Genomic DNA, 17,210 nt, shown 5'->3' with positions numbered 1-17,210 from the left:
CCCTGCTCCATTCTTCTATTTTAGGAAAGACCAAGATCCATGTAGTGTGGTCTACGTGAGGTTTTGGTAGGTTGACAGTCTAAAACTCATTTAATCAGATCACTGAGTAGTCCTATATTATTCTGGTTTATTAGAGACAGACATTCTGTATTATAAAGAACTTGAGAATTTCTGTGTCTCACCTGAGTTCCAGACATACACACACAAGCAAAATATATTACAGCATCTTGAGCTCACACTTTCCTCGGTTTCCTCTAACTTCAGTGTTTGTTAGTTTTTTTGTTCTTATCCCAGATACTCTTTCTAAATAAGGATGAGTTAGGTTATGGAGATGCTTATATTACACTAATGGCAGGCATTTGCTCTAGTGACTGCCAGAATATGATTGCATGCTGCTTTGATCAAGATTTAGTTGCATAGCTTAGTTCTTTCAAGTTCTGTTTTCTTTTTATATATGAAGAGCTGTAAGCTTATTATTGAGTTGTTGTGTGGTTCTGTTTAAATATACCCAAATATTTTTCTATTTTAGCTTTGAGAATATACTCATGTGAGAAGGAATGTGCAAGAGTACTGCTTCTATTCAGCAGAACTTCTGTTTAAACATATTCATTTATTTCTGCTCACTTTAGTAACTTTTATTGTTTTATTTTGTGAGTCTTGTAGAGCCAACAGAACCAAGTTAGACTTTCTAATCTTCTTCGTGTGCTTGAAAGCTGTTTCCTGACTTGCAGTCACGTATACTTCAGTAAATCACTCAAAATAAATGCAGCGGCATATGTGGTGTACAAACTTTCTGTTGCAGAATCTTCTGCTGTTAATGCCATGCCAAGAAAATAACCTGGTTTTGATCCTGGGTTGAGTTGGTAGGGCTGATAGTTAGAAAAGCCGTGTACTTCTGTAGGCAGTGTGAAAAATACAGAGGTATCAACAGCTGCTGCATGGCTACATATTTCTGTGTCAATTTTTAGTAGTTTTCAAAGCTACCTATAAAAAGGTGGAGGGTTCTTTCATCTTTCCTAACGTTCTGTGGTTTATAAGGAAGAGGCTACAGAAATGTTTCTTAATGTTCTTTGTAAGACATGTAATCTTACAAATTTCAAAGTCAACCTATACATTTTTCCCACAATTGTTTGTTGCAACACTTACATCTCAGATTTGAAAAATCAAAGAGGTCATGACAGTATGTGTATGTATCTCTTCCTTTTGTAACCCTGTTTAATTCTATGGTATACATATGGGAATTTTAATTTATGTACCTTGCTGTTAAATGAAAATAGAAGCAAAATGTAAGTAGCCTTTTCTTTATAAAACACTTCAGGAAGAATGGACTTTTTTCTGTTGCTTACTTTCAATTGGATAGTCTTTCACCTTTCTTTGCCTGAAGAAGGAAGTTGCTTCCCTGACCTGGGATTCTTCTCTATTTTCAATTATTACTCTTGGAAAGTATCCAGGGTTGAAATGTCTCAGCATTTGCAAGTGTCTTGCATTCTTGTCAACCAGGGAATGCTGAAGTTCCAGTAAGCCATTAGTGGGCTGAAATTTAGTGGCTTTTTGGTTCACTGGGAATTATGTTATGCTGAAAAGACCTACCTGAAGACTGAGTCTTCAGTTTCTTTTTTATTATCCAACGTATGAAAGTATTCCAAGGAATGTTCCTTTTGGTGATGTTCATTAAGTTGCATGCAAGTTTGTCACTTGCATGTGCACCTAGATGAGGCTGAATTTCTTTAGAGCCCAGGAGATTCTCGTTTGCAGTTGAGCACTTTTTTTGCTGAATCTTTGAGAAGTACAGTCTGTATTCTGTGTTATAGAATATTCAAACACGGAAACATAAAAGATAATCTGTCGGCCTTTTGTGGAAGTCTTTGTTGCCTTCTCCTGAATTTCACAGTATTGTTTGCTATTTTATAAATAGTTTTGTAAGTTGCTTGGGAGGAGGAGGCAGTAGCTGCTTTAGAGACTACAATAGTGGGTAAAAATATTTAACTGCAGTTTTGCCTTTATAATTTTATAAAATAGATGTAATGCATTTGAAGTGTTAAATCAGTTGAGCTTTATACAAAATTTTAGCATAGCCTGTAAAGAAGCTACCAGTGTTAAACATTTTGCTGATTCTTTTATTTATCTAATAACCCTGGTACTTGCTTGACAGTTTAATAGAATCCAGATGATTCTCAGTATGGAGAGGGATAGAAGTTACCTTTATATTAAAACTATTTTTTGCATTTTTTTCTTGGTTAAAATAAAAATTTTATTCACTTACTTGGGTAGGTAATGAAATACATAAATTAAGGGAACTTGTGAAGATGCTCTGTTTTCCTTTCTCTTGAATATTCCAGAAAATAATAATGGAACAGCAGTTACTTAGGGTAATTAATAATTTAAAGGGTAACTGTAAAATGTCTCTTTTTGTTAAAATATGTACATTACAGGTTATAATAATGTATATATCTGAAATAGCTCTACTTCCATCTTTTTTCAAAATTTTTAAAAAAGTTTAAATATTATTAATTAGCAACAAATGGGACAGTGCTGGGAAGATAAAAAATGCTCCTGTGATGGTCCATGCTCCATGCGATGTAACTTTGTCTCCACTGAATTCAAAGTGCTCCTTTACATCAAAGCTGTGCGTGGTTAGTCTGAACAGAGGGATGTGTGTTCTTTTCAGGTTTGAGGAATTCTGCTTGAGATTGTTCTCTGTTTATGGACTTCAGGGCAAAAGGAAACCCACATAAATGCCCACCCCAGTGTGCCGTAAGTGCACTTACCTGCAATATCCAGTATGTCTTTAGCAGTCAAATCACAGTGGAGAATCTACTGCAGTCATGGGTGAATCAGTCTGTAATTGATAGCTCTTTAAAGAGTATTTCCTGTTTGAATTTAGATGAGATTCACATGTCAGCTGTTGGCTCTTGTGCCTTTACTACATAGAAAAAGCTGCTAGTGTCGGAGTGGTTTGGTTGGTTGGTTCTTTTTTGTTGTTGTTAGAAGTCACATTAAAGCAACAATGTCAGGTATCATTCAGTTTCTTGCTGGAAGACAAGCTTTCCAGAACTAAAATAAACACAGAGTTTTCAAAAATGTTATTGAACAATGTAACTATCACAAATATATATATTCCCTGATGGTGTCTCCCAGAGCTGGTGGAAAAGCTTTTATATTATTCTCTAGGCAGATCTGGAACACAGAAAATGAAATCTAACCTTCTTACTCTACCTCCCAAGAATAAAATAACTTCTTGTTTGGAGTGTATTTTGCTATAAAGCATGTATTAAAAACATGTGGTCATACTTCAGTAATCTCCTTCCACCTCAAGTATGCTTAATTGGCTAAAAATCAATTTATGTATGTTTTCTCCTTTTTGTCCTTTCTTCCATGAGCCTTGTGCTCATCTCTGTAAAGCCATGTGTCTTTAGCAAGTGCAGCAGAGAGTGATCATTTGTACTCATCAGATGTATCTTGGAACACTCTGTCCATCCTACTTTGTAGCCTGATGCTTTAACTTCCACATAAGATGTGTCTGAAGGAAACATCTGTCAGTTAGTTTGTTAGCATACGTCAGCATTGTCAGAGGGGTTAAAGGTATGTGCAGAATACCAAACATGTCAGAGTTCTCAGTAGGCTTAAGCAGATGGGTGCTTTTAAGCTGAGTGGTAGATGGGTGGTATCACATCTCAGGTGCCAACAGAACTCTGTGGACAAATACCTCTCCCTGGATGAAGAAGCTGTGAATTTCATTTACCCGTTCTTTTTTAAAGTCCCTTTTTTCCAGGATACTTATGGAATATTTGTTCACAGAAGGTGGTTTTGCTGTATAAAATAAACCTGTTCCCAGTCAGTTAACCAGAAGAGATCTGTATTGTTCTCTGTAAGTGGCCTGTCACCACTATTTACCACAATTTTTTTAAATTGTGGGTTTTCTAAAAAAACAAAACAAAACAAAAAAACCAACAAAACACTTTTTCTTTCAGCTCCATGATGAGGACACCAGTAGTCCTTTGCATTTGAGATGAACTGAAATTGTTCACTGTTACTTCTGAATATATAAATTGGTAGGAAGTACAAAGAGGCCAATTAGATATTTGGATAACTGTACAGTATGCCCAAGAACTTTGTGTTGAGTTTTCCTGACCTGTTTGTCTGTGCCCTTTAGATCTATTCTGTATATAATTACTTTTTTCACAAATCTGTCATTAGAAATCTTAGGTCAAGCTGAAAGCATTCGTAAGTTGAAAGTGACAAAGAACTACAAGCAGTATAACCGTCCAGGATTTTGAATGCACGATAGCTGAAATGGCTGAGGATTTTTGAGGAGCCAAGTCTCTACAGTTGCCCATGTGTGTTACTTCCGATGTAATGCAGCATTGCCTTAGTCTGGCCTTTTCAGCTCAGCTGCAGCAGAAGTTGAGGCCATGGTGGCCTGAGTTTAGACTTGCAAATCAAGTTCTGTATTATAAAGCAAGTGGTAAGGATGGGAATTATTTTTATGGTTTTATCTTCCTAAGATTCTAATAGCAGTATCTAGTTTGTTTTATTACTTGAGATTTTTCTTCTAATTCCTGTAATTTATTTTTTCTCTGAAATAAAAATGTTTTAAGAAACTTCAGGGGCTGAGTGTGCAAGCATAAGTCCCTAGTACTAACTTCTTAATCAAAGACTTCTGCTTCCATAATTACATCTTTGTTTTGAGTTAGTGAATATATATATATTAATATGTAATCTCTTTTGCGAAAAAATACATGTTTTTTTAGGATGGGACTTCTTAGTTGTCTGAATAACAAATCAGTCTAACTGTATCAGGAAAAAGTACCACCCCATCTTTTAAGCAAATGAAGGGAAGTTCAGTCCACTTGATTAGATACAATCAAATGCTACCGAGGTAATATATAGAAGGGGATTTTTGGATCATGAAATTATGAAAAATGCTGAAACTTCTAGTTCTCTATCTTCTCTGCCACAGACTTAGTTGTTTCTGTAATGTCAGTTAATTGTGGAAAGCCAGAACATCCCTTTAGATAACCATGTGGAACATTGTACATTAGAAGAATATTGGATTATGACTCTCTGAAGTTTTATCCAAAAGGATCTAATGTATAGACTGTGGAAATACCTAAAATATTTGATTTCACACTTGGACCAAATGAATTCTGAAGTTGTCTAGAATAATTTGAAATGTGTTTATAAGCCTTTCTCTTTGCTTTGTTACACAGTATTGTATAGATAGTGACTTAAAGAAGAGCAGTAGACTGGATGTCATGTCTTTGAGCTAAAAGCTTTTGTCTGCAACAGGCTCCTATGCTTGCTTGTCTCCTCTTAAGACTTTTTTGAGGGAGTTTGGTTATTCTCCAAATGTTCCATCATTTTTACATAGAAATGAGGTTGTATTCTGGGGAATATGGATGGACCTACTGGGAACCAAACTTTCTATTTCTACATATATATCCTTATGTAGAGATCATTGTCAACAGCTGGAATCTTGAAAGGATGCACAAATCTTTTGCAGCATTCTAAGCCGCCTCATCTGCTCCTTATTTGAGCATCCTTATTGTAGTCAGTTTTTCCCAGAGCAATATTGATAACTCATAACTAGTCTGAAGGAAAACATTTTGCAGTACATTTTAATAAAATTCTAGTGTTGATTAACTATAACTTATCAGTTGTAGAAAATAAAGTAAGCATTGTGTGTTTATATCAGTAGGCATTAATTTAGGGTTTAGTGCGAACTGTCTTTTCTGTGTTCTTGATATGATGCACACTGCATCAATTCCATCTTAATGTGCTTCCTTTGCTTTTGTAGTCACTGCCAATTTTAAAATTTAATGATAGTTGACTTATTCTTTCATTTTACTTTACAATAGTAGAAACAAATGCAAATTTTAAGGTTTATATGTTTTAGCAGAACTAAAACAGATTTTACTGAGCGAGGCAAGAATTCTGTGCTTTTGTGCGGCTAATGCCAGTAGGATTTTGGTTTCAGTGCAGGCCATTTAATAGAATATATGCATTTTTTATAGCTCTATGGGAAAAAAACCTAAATGCCTCTGTGCCACCTGCTCATTTCTGGACCTTATGGTTTCCATATTCTTTTTGAATATTTATTATCACTGACAACTAAAATGCATGATGACTGACCTTCAGCTGTTTTCTATGTGTTGGCTTCAAGAGGGGAAAGTATTCATACTTGGAGTGTTCTCTTGTGAGACACTGAGTTATGACAGAAACATAGGTGTTTGTTTTGCTTTTTGGGGAGGAACACTTTTGAGCCAATAAAGAAGTGTTTTTATGATGTTTAGAAGAGCATTGATTGTAAGGATTCTTAGTACTGTATGTTTAAACTGCCAAATATATCCAGTTATGGTTGTATTCTCATACCTGAATAAAAAGTAGTGATGTTTTGAGCTGCAGCATGTGTTGTGTTGATTCCCCTAGGAGCATTATTTTACTCTCTTGAACGTAAAGCGTGTAGTCCATGTCATTTTCTGTAGGAAAGCATATGTACCTGAAAAGTCTGCTCATGGTGAAGGCCTTTAACCATTTGGGGAAGTTGAGGGAGGGTGCGAGTGGGGTGTCCAGATTTTCTTAGAGATTCTCTCATGCTTCCATGTGTTCAGAGCTGTTGAGAGGATGGCTTTCACTTACTGATTTGCTGAAGGCAGTCCTCTCCTTGGAAAGGTTTTCTCATTCCCAACTATGTGTTCCTGTCACCTGTGTTCTTTGTCAGATGTTACCAACCCCATAAGCTGTGTCTAATATTATGCTACGTGGCTATGGTTCAATTTAAAAATGAAAGGAACCAAACACATGCATGCAGAGGTAGAAGTCAATGTGATAGAGGTTTGGGGTTGTTTGCTCTATGGTTTTTTGATAGTTCCCAAGACCCTGGCATTTTAAAGCTGTGGTAGAATATTTTTTTTTATCAGTTTTTCACTGTTTGAATTGCTCTGTAAAAAGACAAATTGAAGAAATACTTGACCTTTTGCAGGAATCTTAGGGGGAGGGAGAAGAGGATCACCTATCAAAATGTGGTCTAATATGTCCTGCAGCACAGGCAGGGCTAGATTTCATTGGCTCTTTTGTCAGAGAGAAATTGAAGTCTGGGCAGCATTCCCAGGATCAGTATTATGATAAGAATGCATGGGGTCTGTATGCCAAGTGATCAAGTTTTATGGTTGCTTCCATCCACAGAAGGCAATGTATTAGCCAGGTGACACGTAGGGCCCAGAAAGGGTCTGAAGCATGCTGGGAAAGTTGACTGTGAACTTTGCCTGATGGCTGAACAGCATGGAGCCCACGTGGTTTTTGATGATTTCTTGAAACTATGGAAGGCCTGTGAAGTCCATGGTAACAAAACTAGCTATTGTTTTCAGGGATGTCAAATGCAGCAGAAGGCTTTCTCAGCCATGGGGCTGATCTTTCTTCAATATATCCTGAGGGAAATTTAAGATTGTGGAGGGAGAACCTTTGAAGTTCAGGTACCAACAGCTGGTACCAAAGTTGTGGTATAACATTTGAGTTTTAGGGCTCTCTTGAACAGCGAAAGTACTTGCTAGACAACTGTTTTGGATACTTGGAGAGCTGTGGAATATGATGAAAGAAGGAGTTGCGCAGCAAAGGCTTTAGCCCAGTTTTTAACAGAGCTTGGCAAGTCAGATTCTGACTTGATCTCTCCACACTGTATGAACTGTCTGGCTTTGATGCATCACTAATGCTGCAGACTGATGGCTTTGCCTTTGAGGGTGGCCTACTATATAACTGCTTTTGTTTTAACAGCAAGCTGTTGTCAGATTCCTTTTAGCTCCAAAGTGTGGAGAGTCAACTGATTTTTCTGCTTCAGCTGGCTCATGGGATGAAGAACATTTGAGATGACTAAGAGGAATACTGCAGCTTCACTGGGAGCACAGAGACTGCTCTCAAAGCACATCAGACTGTGGAGTTCTTCAAATGACTCCAGATGATGTGTGCTGAAATGAAATATTCAAGATAATCCTCTAAGAAATCAGGAGGTTTAAATTCTTTCTACTATAGGAAATTACATCTGCCAGGACAAAGGAGAAACCGAGGCAGACTGTCTTTATGGCTCTAAAGAGCTGTATGTCTGGAATCTCATGGCCCCAGTAATGAATTCCTTCTGCCACTAGATGTTATGCAGAGTGCAGTGCATTGTGGTTTGTGCGGATTCATGTCCTTCTGGAAAGTGCATCCTGTCTATCTGGTACTGTGCAGTCATGCCTTACTTGGGAATTTACTTGTGTTCTAAAATTTCTAGATGTGCCCTGTGGCAATGATGTTCCAGGAGCTTGACTGCGTAGAAACACTGTCTTGTATCTCAGCAGGATATCTTTTTTTCATCAAACTGTTCCAACGTAATATTTCTGGAGTTCTGTAAACCTCCTCACAACTTGTTATAGTTTTTTTCTTCTCTGAAGGATCTATTTAGTAGTCAATAAGGGCAACAAAAACTAGGCTTTCCAAGGACAACCTAGAAGTGCTAGAAAGATCAGCTCAGTGATATCCTGAACTAATCTGAAAGTACTGATGAGGTATATAGAAAGGCCAAACCACTGTAATACAGATGTGTTGTATTATTCCTTGCATTTTAAATACCTTGCAAGAATGTCTTCATGACTGTTTATTAAAACACAAGGAAATGCAGGCATAACATTAATTTTAAAACTCTGTTTTCATGTAGGTATATTTTTACTTAAGTGATTTTGAACAATTTTGAACTAGCTTGCCTCAAGGATTGGATAAATGTGTTTTAACCAGATTTCAGGCTCATTTCCCATCTTGCTACCTTGAAAACTTGGTGTCCAGAGGCTGGAAAACTATGCTTGGTCAGGCAGCTAATTTTCTTTCATATAAAAGTCCCATGGAATTTGGAAGGGTTGTTGTTCAACAAGAGGTTCTTGCACATCTACCTTCACTGTTGCACAAAGGCAACAGGCCCCCAGTGTACAACAGGCAGTATGAGGCTTACTTTTCCCAGCATGTGCATTTTTTGAAAAGCTTTTCCTTAAGAAATTCATATCCTTGGACATAAACTTTGAAGTAGGATTTGGAAATTTGGTGTGGCTGCTTTCCCTTTAAAATTCCACTCAAATTTCACAGGTAGTAGACTTCTAAAAGCAGTATACTCAGTATTTTCAGACCTACTTCTAGCTTGCAGCAACTTTGGTTAATTTTCTAGTGTCAGTCATGAGACTTTTAACTGAAGCATCTTCTAGCCTGCTGTCTAGGCCTGCAGTCTCTCTTCTTTGTGCACCGATTTATAACAAAAATCCTTTTGTTTACGACTATAGTTGATGTGAAATGAATAATTCTGCTCTGAAATCTCTCCTGTCTTTGGCTAACAGAGCCAGCAGCTTGCCCTGAACTCTGATACTGCATACAGAGGCCTGTTGCTAGCACCACCTGCTTTTGTCCCTTCTCCCCTTTGCTCCCATCCCAAATCTCAGATGCTGAAGGTTATTGCCCCTTGAGTTTTTTTCTGATTTATCTGTCTACCTATCCCATGTCCATGATGTGGTCTGAACTTGAAGTTGGGATAATGGTATGATTAGCTGGACAGATAACCCTGCAGAAGTGAAGCACTGGTGGCTAGAGGAAGTGAAAGAGCAGGAAAGAAGTAACTGGAAACTGGAGTGAATGAAGAAGTAGTTAACCCATAGTCTATACCAATGAGTCCTTGTATGATCATATAGTTAATTGCAACTTAATTACTTTAACAGTTATTTTACTTTAATTAAAGTTACTTTCCAAACTTTGGTTCCTTAAATACATATAATTTTGCATTTTAAATGCACACCTGAGTTAGAGATGTCTAATAGCACCAAGATTTGCCATTTACACCCTTCTGTTTCTAAGAACTGTGGTAGGTCAGTTTTCATTTAAAGGTAAAGCCCTTATGAGCATCCTGTCTTCCTGCAATTGCAGATTTCCCACATGCCAACTTTTCCTGCCTGTTTCTATGCTAAAAGCTGTGGTGCTTATTCTACAATAAGATTTGTCAGGGTACTGGGATAGCCACATTAGGAATGCCCTTCATTTATCTCTGGTGTTTTACCTCTCCTGTGAAATTTGTAATTCATACTAAAGGCATGAAAGTTACATATCCCAACCATCCCACCTCCCAAATAATGGACAATTCTAAAATTTTGGCGCATTTTCCCAACTGTAACAAGTAGCGAGGTCCTTATTTATTTAAGATAATAAAATAATTCAACTGAAACCTAGTGAGGCAGTTGGAAAAGGAGAAATGAACTGGAGAAACAGAGTCCAGTGCTAGGAAAGTTTAGCATCAAAAGAAGCTAAAAACCTGGAGCTGCAGGAACTGGAGCTACTGAGGAGGGAAACAGGATCTAGAGATAAGTGGGAAGACACAAGAAAGGAATTCACAGTCTGAGTATGAGTTTCCTCCTCGTGGTGAGTCAGTCTGCTCTGAGCTTTGCCAGTATGAGTCCCTCCTGTCTGTTGTTCCTCAGGGCTGTTGGTTCCTGTCCTCAGCCCTGCACTACCAAGGTAGCTTTTTCCCCACACACACAATGAGGCTTATATCGGCTCAGCTTAAATATTCTGACTGTTCCCTGGGCCCTGCCAATGGCAGAAAATTTATTTTTATAATTCAGTCTTTTATTTTCCCAGATTGGGTGCTGATATTTCTGAGTCAATAGTATATGAAGATCCCAAATTTAATCTTAATGCTTAGAAAAATTCCCACATAAATCTGTATCTAATATGTAACTAGCATCGAGCACTGTGAGGCTCTGTGCTTTTGTATTTGTTTCTGCTTCTTGTAGTAATTGTAGTAGACCAAGTCCTAATAAAGTTAAGGTGGAGTTGTGCAAATCACTTATGCGATAGTTTTATTTTGTTCTTGGTAGCGCTTTTCTGGAAGATGCCATCAAGAGTGGCACTAAACATTTTGAAAAAGTAATGCATTAATAATTAATGTTGGGTAACTAAAAAATAAATATTTAAGTCAATTGTTTTTTATAAAATTAAGTATGTTCTTGAGTATCATCTCACACCAATAAAGAAATGGAAGAAAGACTAACACAGTGAGGGCACTTGCATAAATTAATAATTATCATTAACTTCCGTCCCATATGTGACAGAGGTTTTGTAGACCCACTTTTAAAAAAGGGGAAGCTGGATTTGGAACTGACACAAAAATTCAGTAAGTCATAAAAGAGGCTGTGTCCACGTTACCAAGCAGTGCAGTGTAATAGGATCAGAACTGTCAGGTGTTGAGAACCTGGCATCCATGCTATACAGGTTGTAAGGGTTTTATTTCAAGCTAGTCCTCATCTGATTCTGTGGCTGAGTTCCTGTTAGTGATTAGAGTGTGTACAATGTACACCTGAAGCTCATTCTCTGATCTAGTTTTACTCAAAAGAAATCTGGTTCATGTACTTGGAAACTGTTTTGCAATGTAAAGCAAAGCAAGAAAAATAGGGTTGTTTGGGAGATTGACTTCACAACTGCAGTCCTGATTTGAATTAAAATGCTGATGTGGACATACATAGAGTCATGCAGATCAGGAAGTTCACTAAAATGATTTTGTTTGGTAAGAGAGTTTGGATATCTGACAGATGGAGTAGGATCAGGAAATGCAATGAATGCTTATTGAAGTTAACAGTTACTAAGAATTTTATCTATGCGGGAGTTTGGAAAATATATCAGGAGGACATTGTTTAAAAAACCAAACAAACAAGAAGACCACTATTGTTCAGAAATGTCTTTACCCTTGAAAAGCAGCATCCTTAAATTATATAAAGTGGCCTTTCTATAAATTAGGTACAAGATACAGGGGGACTGGAGTTGGTGTAAAGCCAGAAAGCACACCAACATTTTTCTGTTTATAGTTGCTTCTTTTGGAGTCCAATAGAAGATGGAACTTGAGTTCCTTGGTTAGAGAGAGAGATGAATATATTTTGCAGATTCTTGACTTACTTTAAAAAAGCAAAAACAATCTCCTCAAACACTTTTGCATGGCAAGAATAACAGTCAAGTGTCAGCCTGTCTGCTTAGTGGAGACAGTTGTCTTTAAGAACTGGTGCTATCTGATATTCAGGATGGTTTCGGGTTACCATTTTACACAAATTCATTATTTATTACCAAGACTATTAAACCTCAGTGTGTGAGGAACAGTGCTTATAAATGGACATGGAGACAGAAGTATTCTAACCTTCTTGTAATGGTGAAGGTCTTTATGGTGCTTGGCAAGGAAGAGAGAAGTGAATGCTGACATCTTCCTCTGCTGGAAATCATGCAGGCACTTGGTTTGTCCATCCCTGTTCCTAGTACTGTTGGCCTTGGTATTCAAAAATCACTAATTACATCTCCACCTTGTAAGACTGGTTGTATGTTTTTTAGCAGTATAGCTGGATTACTGATGTTAAGCCTCTGTGTTACTTTCAAGGTTGTTTGCAGTCATAAGACTGGACCTTCTAAATTTTTTTTTTTTCTGTGATGCTTTTGAAAGCTTTGGATGATAGAAACCTTCAGATTGTGACACTGTGATAAAATGAGAAGAGTTGGCATTGGGTGACATATGCTCAGGATGAAATCTAAATAGTAAAGCTGCTAAGACCAAATTAGCTATCCACAATGTATTTGAAAACTTTGGGACTTGACACAAGTCAGGCTTGCTCACAATTTGTAGAATGTTGGCTAAGAGCCTGTGCCATGCTTTCTTCTAATGCTTGGATGTTCATCAGGTCAAAACCACAAAAATCAAACCGACCCTATTGCCAGCACTTCTTTCCGAATTCTTGGCTTCCTGTTTCTTCCTAGGAGTAATCATGCTTGTGTGCAGCTACAGTAAACCTATTGGATTATTTCTTAGTGTATTGCAGTTCCTTATGTACTGGAACTAATTGGGTGATACCAATGGATTTTTGTTGTGAAGCCAAGAGTTATGGGGAGAGGTGGGAGAGGCTAATTTTCACAGGAAAACTGGAGAGATTTTAAACACCTTTCCTCCCTAACATCACCATTCCTCTTAAGGCAAGCCTGTATTTAAACTAAAGTATAGAATTAAAAAAAAAAGTCAATGATTTAATGATAGGAATGAAATTTATTTTAAATTGTTTTTAGTGTCAGTATTTTACCAATATATATATAGCTACGAGCAGCTTGTAATAGTAGGTGGCTTCTGTAATTCCCAATACCAGTATCTGCAATGCACATTTCACATTATGTACTATAAACTGTCAATACAATTTCTTCAGATATCTCTAAAATTATTTTCCTCTTTTACAGATTCATAGAAATATGCATTTCCATAATATCACCTTTGAACTAATGAAGTGGAAATACAGATGAAAACGGTCTGGAGGAAGCTTGAAGTACAATACTGTTTTGTTAAGTTTCCTAATTCTGAGGTAAGGCCAATGCATGCAAAATTGTATTTCACAATTTCAGGGATAAAAGTCATATGATAAGCAGTCACTGTATCTTTCTTACAAAAACTTGAGCCTTCTTTTTTATGCTTTTCAGTCTTTAGTACCATACTGAAACAGCTGTTTGATCTACTCTCTGTCCATGTTTCAGTTACAAAACAAACAGAAAAACCCCAGTATCAACTACAGAGACATCTGTTGCAGAAAGATGTTGGAAAAAAGTGACCACATCAGTTACGTTTTATTCAATACAACCTGTCTGCTTGTGGTTATTGCTAGTGCTTTAGTTGAAATAAAGGACTGGTAACACAACTAAGTGACATGCCTGTTGGGCATTTTCTCTTCTGGCACAGTGTTTGATTGGTACAAAATGTTATTACACTGTTTTTTTTATTATTACTGCTATTAATAAAATGTGATGAAGTTTAAATTCCACTGCCTCAATATCTTGAAGGCATTCCTGTGATTGATTAATGTGACAGGGGTGTTTGATTCCTAGTTGGCTGCTTTGTGGTGTCTGAAGCTTTTCTCCTTTATGTAACTAAGAGGATCAGAGAATAATCCTGAAATGTCACATTTCTGACAAATTTCAGAATTCTCCTCTGCAACCATAACTCTTTAAAAAACAGATAGTGATCACTGGCCACCCTACATATAGCTTCTCACTGTTCAGTTTTGCTTAGCTGTAGCTGAGGCAATGCCCACATACAGTGGTTTTTAAGCTGTGATGCTGCTGGCCTCTCTAACTTTTTCCCATCTGGGTAGAAATGTGGTCTCCGTAACAGATGGGACAGCTTCAGAGACCTACACTAGTAGTTTTCGCTAGTCACCATCTGCTCATTCTCAGAGGAAGTTTGCATCTCGGATTATATTATCTTGCAGATTTTGGCCACTATTACAAACAGGTGTTTAACCCCTTTTCAAGAAAGACTGTGCATCTTTCACTTACAGAGATGAGCCAAGGAATTTTAACATACATTTGACATTCATACGTTTGACTGACAGTGAGAAGCATGTATCCTCAAATTTTAGAGAAACAGCTCCCAGGGAAAGATCAGCATTGAAGTCAGCTAACAGATATTTCATCTTTAGCTGACTTATTGCTCAAAACCTGTAATTTTCTGCACGCCATAAGCAAATTCAGCAAGCTGTAAAGTTGAGATTCATGTTAACAAGAGCAAAACTTGTAGTCCATCTACAGCGCTTGAGGTGAGGAAGAACAATCTGGTCTACATGCTGAATGCATGACTTAATGTATGTTACTTTCTTTCACCTTTTTGTTTTACTTGGATTATTTTATGTGTTACAAGACAAGAAGAAAATACTGATTCTTATTCATTCACATATTCCTAAATGGACTTCAGATAATTCCAAGGCCAGTTGTACTCTGTATCTTGCAAACAAAGCAACAGCTCGCATAGATTTAACATACTTGTGTACTACTCAAAAGTAAAGGACTTGGAGTGAGTGTTGAAAATTACAGACTTTGCATGGACACAAACCCAAGAACTAATCCCTTTTTCTCCCTGAGTAGGGGTGCAGATCATTTCTCCTCCAATGAGAGAGGGGGTCGAGCAATAAGGAACAATTCTCAAATTGTTTCTCAATAGAAGGCTGCAGATGAGGCACTGTCTTGAAACGTCACTCTTTGTCTGCCATAAAGAACACTTTCTATTCTCAGGCTTGTAATTAAAAGCAAATTTCAAATTTGAGATGAAGTGTTTGGGGAACACATGCATACTAATAGAAGACTGTGTACTTCAAGAGCTAATTGAAGCATCAGATAGTTTCAAAAATCTAGAAGGTCTTCCATGGGTACTGGAACAACATCAGCCATTGAGAAGAGCAATCCATGTGCTGTGATAGATCTATGTTAGGGTAAACCTCAGGGTTTTGTAGGATTAGAGAATGATAGAGAATAGAGAATAGGTAATCACAAGTTCTTTCATACTCTGTCCTCTGTTCTCAATCATCCCACTCCCAAAGTATTTAGAGCTAATTCAGTATGTAGAAAAGTAGTGCTGTAAACTTTATTAATGAGAAATCTCAGTCCTTTCATATGGGAGGTGTGAGGGAGGATAATGCTCAGAGACACCATGTATAAATGAGTGCTCCTATGTGTCTTTCGTGTGCTATCCTGAGTTGAAATGAAAAGTGGGTGCATGCCCTTCTGTAACATGGAAAGAGAGAAGGGCTTTTGTTGCTGATAGTTGCTATTTTGCTGATACAGTGGGACAAAAGCTTTCTGGTGTCAGGTGGCAGGGCATAAGCATATATAGTTGGGTTGAAATCTCTGGATGCAATATTACTTTTGAAAGGGAAAAACAAAACAAACCTGCCCAACCACCCCCAAACTACTTTCACAAGTTACCTTTTTTGCCTTTTTATCCACTGTCTTCTAGAATAGTGATAGTATTAGCAACAATTAAGGGAGGGAGGTTGTTTTATGCTTTCCCTGTATGTAAATAACTGATCTGGCAAAAAATAAAAGGGCAACACCACTCCACCACAAGATTTCCCTATCTTGATACAGCTTGTCCTGTTTTTACTAAGGATTATGGGATTGCAAGTCAAGAAGCACACAAATGGCAAGAAGTGAGCTTCTCAGAACCAAATAAAAACAAATAATTTTGCTAATAATTTCTGTTCCTATGTATGTTCTACCTCCTGTTTTCATATGTTTATACTTGAATTTCGATAGCAAGGTGACAAAGACAAAGGACAAAAAATAGGTTTACCAAGGCCAAAAGAAAGAAACTATATACCAAATGGGGACAGAGTACATTGTCCCAGGTGTTGATAAAACATCTGTACTTTCTGAGTGAGAGATTAGTGGTGTTGTACATCATAGCCTGACCTGCTTTCAGATGTATTTTTTGACATCCAAGAAACCCTTTGAAAGCTAGTGCTTTAGTTTTAAATGTTGGTTATATACAAAAGGTGCTTTTTGTTTGCTTTTAAAACTGCTGCCTGGTAATTTATTTTTTAGTACCTGGTTGATGTATAGAAAGAAAGTGTGATTAAATCTCTGGCTATCTCATCCATGTTAAGGTTTAATGAGGAGTATAATCCATCTCTCTGACAGTTCTCAAGATGGTTTATTTTAATCTTTCTTTAATATGGAATCTCTGTACTTTTCCTAGTTCTACTCTAGTTTTTGAGAGAGAGTAAAATTTTCTGACATCTTAGTAGGGTAAATGTCTGTCTTTTAATTACAGCTGTGAATTAGTGTAAGTCTTCAGCATTCCTAGTACAATGTAACTGGAGAAATACTGCTTAGTATATTACACCTAATCAGTACGGCTGTGTATGCCTAATTACCTTCTGCTACTGGTATCCTGTATCATGGTGTCTCTTTATTTACCATAAAGATTTTGATTATATGGTTACTTAGTTTTCTTTGCAGTATTGAACATTACTTGGGATGACTTTTCTCCTTTCCCATTAAAATGTAAAATACTCCCTAAGTGTGACTTGCCTGCAGCAAGGCATCAGATAGAAGGAGATTAAAGACCTCCACTGTACCACCGCTGAACCAGTAACTTTAGTTGACAGTTTAGGAATAGCTTCCTGTTTTTCAGCTTCTAGAGTCCATGGAGTTGTCATCTTTCTGTCTCCTCCCAAATGGGTCAAGGTAGAACCATCTTTTCTCAAGTGATGGAGCTTGTTTGTTCAGTAGCCCGGAACACGTGCCGAGTGTTTCAGAAGGAAATCTGCCAGTGATGAGATGGTGTTCCTGCAATGTTTTTTTTATTAGCCATCAAGACAGCATAAGATCTCCATTCAGTTACAAAGCAATTATTCTCT

At 37.3% G+C, this 17,210-nt stretch overlaps 1 protein-coding gene across 1 annotated transcript in view; it reads left to right on the top strand.

Moving 5' to 3' along the window:
- BMPR1A (bone morphogenetic protein receptor type 1A) overlaps window positions 1-17,210 on the top strand; it is an 80,642-nt gene that overhangs the window by 24,222 nt on the left and 39,210 nt on the right. The window contains exon 2 of the mRNA XM_051617182.1: window positions 13,264-13,385. The gene's annotated coding sequence lies outside the window, so the exon portion shown is untranslated. The remainder of the gene's footprint in view (window positions 1-13,263; window positions 13,386-17,210) is intronic.

This window comes from Apus apus, chromosome 4, assembly GCF_020740795.1.
Source record: "Apus apus isolate bApuApu2 chromosome 4, bApuApu2.pri.cur, whole genome shotgun sequence".
Taxonomy (NCBI): Eukaryota; Metazoa; Chordata; class Aves; order Apodiformes; family Apodidae; genus Apus; species Apus apus.
Note: the sequence above shows the minus strand (reverse complement) of the source record. Positions and strands in the feature narration are given on the sequence as shown.